This window comes from Triticum urartu, chromosome 1 (genome assembly GCF_003073215.2).
Source record: "Triticum urartu cultivar G1812 chromosome 1, Tu2.1, whole genome shotgun sequence".
NCBI lineage: Eukaryota > Viridiplantae > Streptophyta > Magnoliopsida > Poales > Poaceae > Triticum > Triticum urartu.
Window position 1 is genome coordinate 162,663,634 of NC_053022.1, and position 7,886 is coordinate 162,671,519.

Sequence of the window (7,886 nt, forward strand, 5' to 3'; positions counted from 1 at the left end):
CCCACATATGCGTCTTGACACCGAAGCAATAGCTGGTCTGCCCTGCTTGGAAGAAGCTCTAGACTGCTTCAAAGAGGTTGGATTGTTGCCTTTCATCACCGACCAAGAACACTGGAACGAAGCGCTGCTGCTCCAATTTTATGCCACACTTCACATACGTGGTTACAACAGAGATCCGAAGACTTGGGTCCTTGAGTGGACGACAGGAAATGTTCATCACGAAGCCAAAGCCTTTGATATCATTGAGCTCACTGGTCTGCCCACTCCTGGAGATCTCTATGAACCTGGATATCAACTTCACAGTGAAGCTATGGAGAGCATCTTTCAGAAGCCTGAACCGAACATGAGTCAGATGCTCAGCATGATGAAGCCTTTGCCACAAGACGCTGCATATCCTAAGGAGTTCCTTGTTGAAGACCTGGAGTATCTGCCAAGGACCATCTATCACATTTTAAGGCGAACTCTCTGGCCCATCAAAGGACATTCCCCACATGCAAAGCTGGAAGATGCAATGAAGACTTTGGTCTTCTATATTCTTCACGGCAAATGCTTCAACGCACAAGACTTCTTCATCCGCCAACTTGCTGCTTCAGGATCTAATCTTTTTGGCTTGAATTTCTACGCTCCATGGATAATGCGGCTAATCAAACTCCACTCAGCTATCTCATATCAGCCCTCTGCTCGCAATCATTGGATCTTTATGCCCGAAGTGGATATGTCCATTGAAGCCCTCTATCCAGAGCCTGCCAAGGAGCCTCTTAGTCTTCAGAATGCGGAGCATCAAAGTTTCTCTCAGAACATTGAAGGAGTTGAAGCAGTCACTCGTGTTTATCCTCTGGCTGGCACTACACGTGCACCTCATCATGCCCTCACTGAAGCCACTGAAAGCACCATTGCCCAACGGCCCAGGAAGCGGTCTCGTGTTCTCAATGACCGAGAGCTTCTGGTTGCCCTTCATCAGAAACAGGATCGACATCATGACTGGCTGAAGCGTCAAATGAAAAGCCTCTTGGTGGATATCAGCCGCATTCGCAATCTTGCCACCAAGAATGCCTTTGTTGCCCATGAAACTTGTCGGCGTACATGGAAAGGGCTGATGCTTATGTGCTCTGAGGATGATCTTCAAGAGGATGGCTTCTCTGAACGTTTCAAGTTTGACTCCACACCTCCCCGAAGGGCTATGCTGTGACGAACTCCCTCTCTTGAAGACTCTGAGTTCTCTTCCTTTGCGGCAACTGTGAATGCCAGAGTGATCGAGGATGAAGGCGATGCTACTTCACCACCCCTCCTTCAGCACGCGTCGACACTGCCCCGAGCTCGTCTGCACCGCCTAACAACACCGACGACCTTGCTACTTCACCTACTCCTCAGGGGAACGAGTAGATGCTCTATGTCTTCGAACCTTTTTGGTCCTTACTGACTAAAGGGGGAGAAGCATATGAGTCTTCAAGCGGGTCCATATGGGCGGTTACTTTATGCTTTGCCTAGTGTTTACAACTCTCGTTTTGATACATTTGGTTCTTTGAGTTGTAACACTTAAACTCGATGGTCGTCTACTACTCATTTGCTACTTTGTGATGCGATGATAAATTCCGCATGTGCGACGATAAATTCCACGCTTAGATCATTTTGCAGACGTCCATTTTTCATTATGCATGTCATTATCTTCACATACCTTTCATGCATGATGAGTTGTCATCATAAGTTGAAGAGGATCTCCACAAGTACAACCTGCCATGTGCATTTGCATTCCAAAAGCAAATTACTTATATGCACATCTTCAGGGGGAGCCCTTACAACTGATGAAGATAATTCCTTACCCTTTACAATTTCACATATTATATTCCCCGTTGAAAACTTCAACTAGTTTGTCATCAATCACCAAAAAGGAGGAGATTGTAAGTGCATCTAGTGCCACCCCTAGTTGGTTTTGGAGTCTTGATGACAAACCTAGTTGAGGGACTAATGTGTTTGTGAGAATTGCAGGATAACACAGGTAGAAGTCCCTCATTGATTCGGGTTTCCTACCAGAGATGACCCCTAAAAATGTGGTATGTGAAGATATTCACATTGAAGACTATGACAAGAGAATACATCGCATGAAGACTATGGAGCGCGAAGATTTAGCTCTTTCGTAGTTCTTTTTCTTCTTTGTTGAGTCATAGGAACCACCGTACTGTTAAGTGGGGTCCAAGAGAACCAGTCAGAATGACTGAAGTGATGCTTAACCAAAATCCTATGTCTTCGAGTGAAGACTATTAGAGCGAATCTTGTCCAGAGTTGGACAAGTCAGCTTTGCTTGTAGCCCAAGTAAAGTTGCCGTGTGTGTTTGAAATCTGACCTTTGGAACACGTGTCAGTTCCTTAGTGACCCAGGGTCATTTCGGACAAATCAGGTCGGGTTGCCTAGTGGCTATAAATAGCCCACCCCCTACAACCATAAACGGTTGGCTGCTCAGAGTTAGAGTATGACTGTTGTCGTTTGAGAGCAACCCACCTCGAAGTCTTTGAGAGAGAATTCCTTGCGAGGATAAAGCCCTAAACACCCAGAGCCAAAGAGTGTTAGGCATCACTTAAGTTTTCCTGTCTGTGTGATCTGAAGACTTATTACACTTGAGGACTGTGAATCCTCCAGCCGGTTAGGCATCGCGTTCTGAGCATCCAAGAGTCATTGTGGATCGCCGGTGAACGAAGTCTGTGAAGGTTTGGGAGTCTACCTTGAAGACTTACCAGAGTGATTGGGCGAGGTCTGTGTGACCTTAGCTCAAGGGGAATACGGTGAGGACTGGGTGTCCTGAGCTGCGTGTTCAGGACTGGGTGTCCGGGACTGTGTGTCCTCAGGTTTAAATACCTAGCCGCCCTAACCATACGTACAGTTGTCACAGCAACTGGAACTGGTCCAACAAATCATTGTCTTCAACAAGTCACTGGTTTCATCCTTCCCTTCCCTTTACTTACTGTTCGTCCTTGTGAAGTCATTGTATGATTGCATTATCTTTTGTCTTCACTGAGTGACTGCTTGTTCTGATTGGCTTCATAATATCTTCCTACCTGATCCTTACTACCTAGCTGCTATTAGTCATTGTGCTTTCACTTCACTGAATACTTGACTATGGTTTGCCTAGTGTAGTCTACCTTCCGCTGCATGGTAATAGGTTTATTTCTATCGTTTGTCTTCGAAACTTCCACGTTTTGAAGACTCATAAAAATCTCCTATTCACCCCCCCTCTAGTCGATATAACGCACTTTCACCTCCTATAGGAATAAGTCTACCCGGTCATAACATCTCTCCCCGCCTGCGCAAACTGCTAGTCCTCGAGCTGGAAATCTGGGTAGTGCTGGCGGAACTCGTCACGTTCCTCCCAAGTAGTGTCCTCCTTTGGAAGTCCAGACCACTGGATCAACACATTCCAGACCCCACGACGTAGATGGGCCTTCAGGACCTTCTCCGGTGCCGGAAGGAGACACCCGTCGAAGGTTGGAGGAAGCGTTGGAGGAGCCGCAGGTGGCTCCCCACGAAAGGCCTTCAGCAGCCCCACATGGAAGACATCATGGATGCGGGCACCGGCTGGAAGCTGAAGACGGTATGCCACCTTCCCGATGCACTCCAAGACAACAAAGGGGCCGACGTAGCAAGGACCCATCTTGCGCTTTGCACGTGGGTCCAGTGACTGCGTAGAGCAATGAAGGAGACGCAGCCAAACCCAGTCACCCACTGCGAACTCCGCCTCGCGATGGTGGTCGTCATAGTAGTGCTTGGCCAGCTGCTGGGACTGAAGGAGGTGTTGCCAGACTGAAAGTGCAACTATCCCTGGGTGGTTTTGGTAATTCCTAACAACATATAGCTCATTGAGCTAATGATATCTCAAGATAAATATTTCAGGAAAGCTCAATGATTGGCATGACATGGATTAGAAATGTGGACCCCTCAAAATGCTAAGGACAAAAGATTGGCTCAAGCTCTAAAGCTCAAGACTCTACATTTTACTTTTAGTGATCCAAGATCACATTGAGTCCATTGGAAAAGCCAATACTATTAAAAGGGGATGAAGTGTTGCTTAATGGGTTGCTTGCTCAAAATGCTTAGTGATATGCTCCAAAAAAATCTCAACTACTTTCTCATATCCACATATGTCCCAAACCAAAAGTCAAACTCGGCCCCACCGAAATGTTCTATCCAGCGCCACCGAGTTCATTTGACATAGCCACTGCCACAAACCCTAGTCAGTTCGGTCTTACCGATAGGGATCTCGGTCTCACCAAGATGGGATTGCAAACTCTTTGTTTCCCTTTGTAACGTTTCGGTCCAACCGAGATGAGCGATTGGTCCTGCCGAGTTCGAAATGCAAACTCTCTGTTTCCCCTTCGTAATGTTTTGGTCTCACCGAGATGAGCGAATCGGTCCCACCGAGTTTGCCTGACCAACTCTCTGGTTAGCTTATTACCATAATCGGTCCCACCGAGTTTGTGTAATCGGTCTCACCGAGATTATATTATGCCCTAACCCTAATGAAATCGGTCACACTGAGTTGACATGTCGGTCCCACCGAAAAGCCTAACGTTCACATTTTGAACTAAATCGGTCTGACCGAGTTTCATTATTCGGTCCCATCGAGTATGGTGATTTGTGTGTAACGGTTAGATTTTGTGTGGAGGCTATAAATACCCCTCCACCCACTCTTCATTAGTGGAGAGAGCTATCAGAACATTCCTACACTTCCAACATTCATTTTCTAAGAGAGAACCACCTACTCATGTGTTGAGACCAAGATATTCCATTCCAATCATATGAATATTGATCTCTAGCCTTCTCCAAGTTGCTTTCCACTCAAATCATCTTTCCACCAAATCCAAATGAGTGAGAGAGAGAGTTGAGTGTTGGGGACACTATCATTTGAAGCACAAGAGCAAGGAGTTCATCATCAACACACCGCCTATTACCTTTTGGAGAGTGGTGTCTCCTAGATTAGTTAGGTGTCACTTGGGAGCCTCCGAAAAAATCGTGGAGTTCAACCAAGGAGTTTTTACGGGCAAGGAGATCGCCTACCGCGTGAAGATCTACCCTAGTGAGGCAAGTCCTTCGTGGGCGATGTCCATGGTAGGATAGACAAAGTTTCTTCTTTGTGGACCCTTCGTGGGTTGAAGTCTCCACCAACGTGGATGTACGATAGCACCACCTATCAGAACCACACCAAAAATCTTCGTGTCTACATTGTGTTTACTCCCTCCAAACTCCTCCCTTTACCTTCATGTGCAATGGTTTAATTCCGCTGCTATAGTCTTAGACTTGCATGTGTAGGTTGATTGCTTGACTAGTGCTAAGTTGCTAAAATCTGCCAAGACTTAAAATTGGGGAAAAGGTAGATTTTTATTTGGTCAAGTAGTCTAATCACGCTGCCCCCTCTAGACATACTTTCGATCCTACAAGTGGTATCAGAGCTTTGGTCTCCATTTGCCTTGATTTCCATAGCGTTTGGTGATCATAGCCATGGTTTCACAACCTAGGAGAGTATGGTGTCTAGTGAGGGAAATTACCACCATAGAGGTCCTTACTTTGATGGTACTAATTTTGCTAGTTGGCAGCATAAGATGAAAATGCATATTCTTGGACATAACCCCGCAGTTTGGGCTATTGTGTGTATTGGCTTCCAAGGTGAATTCTTTGATGGGAGAGAACCAAACCGTGAAGCTACCACGGAAGAGTTGAAGATGTTGTAATACAATGCTCAAGCTTGCAATATCCTCTTCAACGGACTGTGCCCGAAAGAATTCAACAAAATCAGCCGTCTTGAGAATGCAAAGGAAATTTGGGATACTTTGATTGATATGCACGAAGGTACTGACTCCATCAAGGAATCCAAATTGGATGTGCTTCAAAGTCAATTTGACAAGTTCAAAATGAAGGATGGTGAAGGCGTCGCTGAAATGTACTCTAGGCTTGCTCTCATCACAAATGAGATTGGCAGCTTAGGAAGTGAAGAGATGACCGATAGATTCATCATCAAGAAGATCCTAAGAGCCTTGGATGGAAAATATGATACCATGTGTACATTGATTCAAATGTTGCCCAATTACAAATATCTCAATCCAATGGAAGTCATTGGAAGAATTGTTGCTCATAAGATGTCACTCAAGGATAAGGAAGATCTTCACAGCAAGTAAAGTGGTGCTTACAAAGCCTCATGTGATGCTCCTACATCATCAAGTGAGAAACAAGCCTTCAATGAAGAATTGAGCCTAATGGTGAAGAACTTCAACAAGTTCTAAGAAGTTCCAAGTCAAGGTCCTACAATGACAAAACATCTTCAAGTTGTGAACGAAATTGCTACAATCGTGGAAGACCCGGACACTACTCCAACGAGTGTACGGCTCCCTACAAAAGAAGAGAAGATTCACCCAAAAGGAAAAGTAGAAGAGAAGAATCACCACCAAGAGAGAGAAGGAGTAGAGATGACATGTATGAACGAAGAACATCACAGAGAAGCAAGGATTCGAAAAGGAAGGATAAATCATCAAGGTGCTACACAAAACGAAGACATCAAGCTCATGTTGGTGAATGGGTATCCGACTTCGACTTCGACAATCACTCCGAGAGAAGTTATCACTCCGACTCTGCATATACTCAAGATGAAGGTGTTGTCGGTCTAGCACTTGCGTCAACCAACTCCTACGGCATATTTGACTCACCAAATGAAGGAATTGGAAGATGCTTCATGGCTAAAGGACCAAAGGTATCACACCCCTAGTATGTTGATTTGAATAGTGATGAAGATGATTTGCTAGGAGATGATGATTTACTTGTTGACAACTCTAGTTATGAAAACTATAATGAACTTACTATTAATCATGCTAATCAAGATAAAATGAATGACGATGATAAGAAGGAGATTAAGCGTTTGACTAAAGAACTAAACACTCTTAAGTTAGCTCATGAAACTACCTTGGAAGAACATCGAGAACTTTTAAAGACTCATGAAAAGTTACGCTTTGAAAAGCTCAACCTTGAGCAAGAGCATCGGTTCTTAAAGGCAATCAATGATGATCTTCACAAGAAAATTTCTTCTTACGTTGCCAAGCGTTTACTCTTGTCTACTTACATGGCACAAGTTAAATCTAGCAACAAGAGTAAGAAAGATTCTTCTTCTAGTAGTAACAATAATCATGCTAAATCCAATGTTGTTGCTTCTAGTAGTTCTCTTGATTCCACTAATGATTCTCTTAGCCAAGTTACACTTGAGCAAGAAAATAGCTTATTGAAGGGAATTATAGAGAAAGTTGTTTACAAGAGCCTTGCCGGGAGTAAGCACTTTGAGGAAATTGTACGCAAGCAAGGAAGACACTGGAAGAATCAAGGAATTGGTTTTGAACGAAAGTTCAATGCCAATGGAGTTGAGTGGGAAGAAGACCAATACCCCAATATGAAGTTTGTTCCTCAACAAGAGAAGTATGATCCTACTTCTTTCCAAGGTACACAAGCTCAAGATGATCTTCCACCACAAGACCACAAGCTAAAAGGGAAAGACAAGCTTCAAGAGGAGATTGATGCATTTGAATAAGATCCCAAGGCCTTGGTCAAGTGGGTTCCCAAGACTACATCAATTACGACTACAACTCCAAGGATTCCCATCAAGATGATGTGGATCCCAAAGAAGAAGAACTAGAGAGTTCTTGAGGGTGACTCTGCCAACATACTTCACTCATATCTTTTGGCAAGGACACGTGCAAACAACTTCCACATCTTGCACTAGTTCTAGTAGTCACAAACCCTCTTGTTGGTAAGACAAGGGACAAGGTAACCTAATGCTTTCATGGACATCATCTTATGTGAACATCACTCTATGTCTATGGATATCCTTGTTTGTTCCTTGTGGGACTAACCCATGTAGG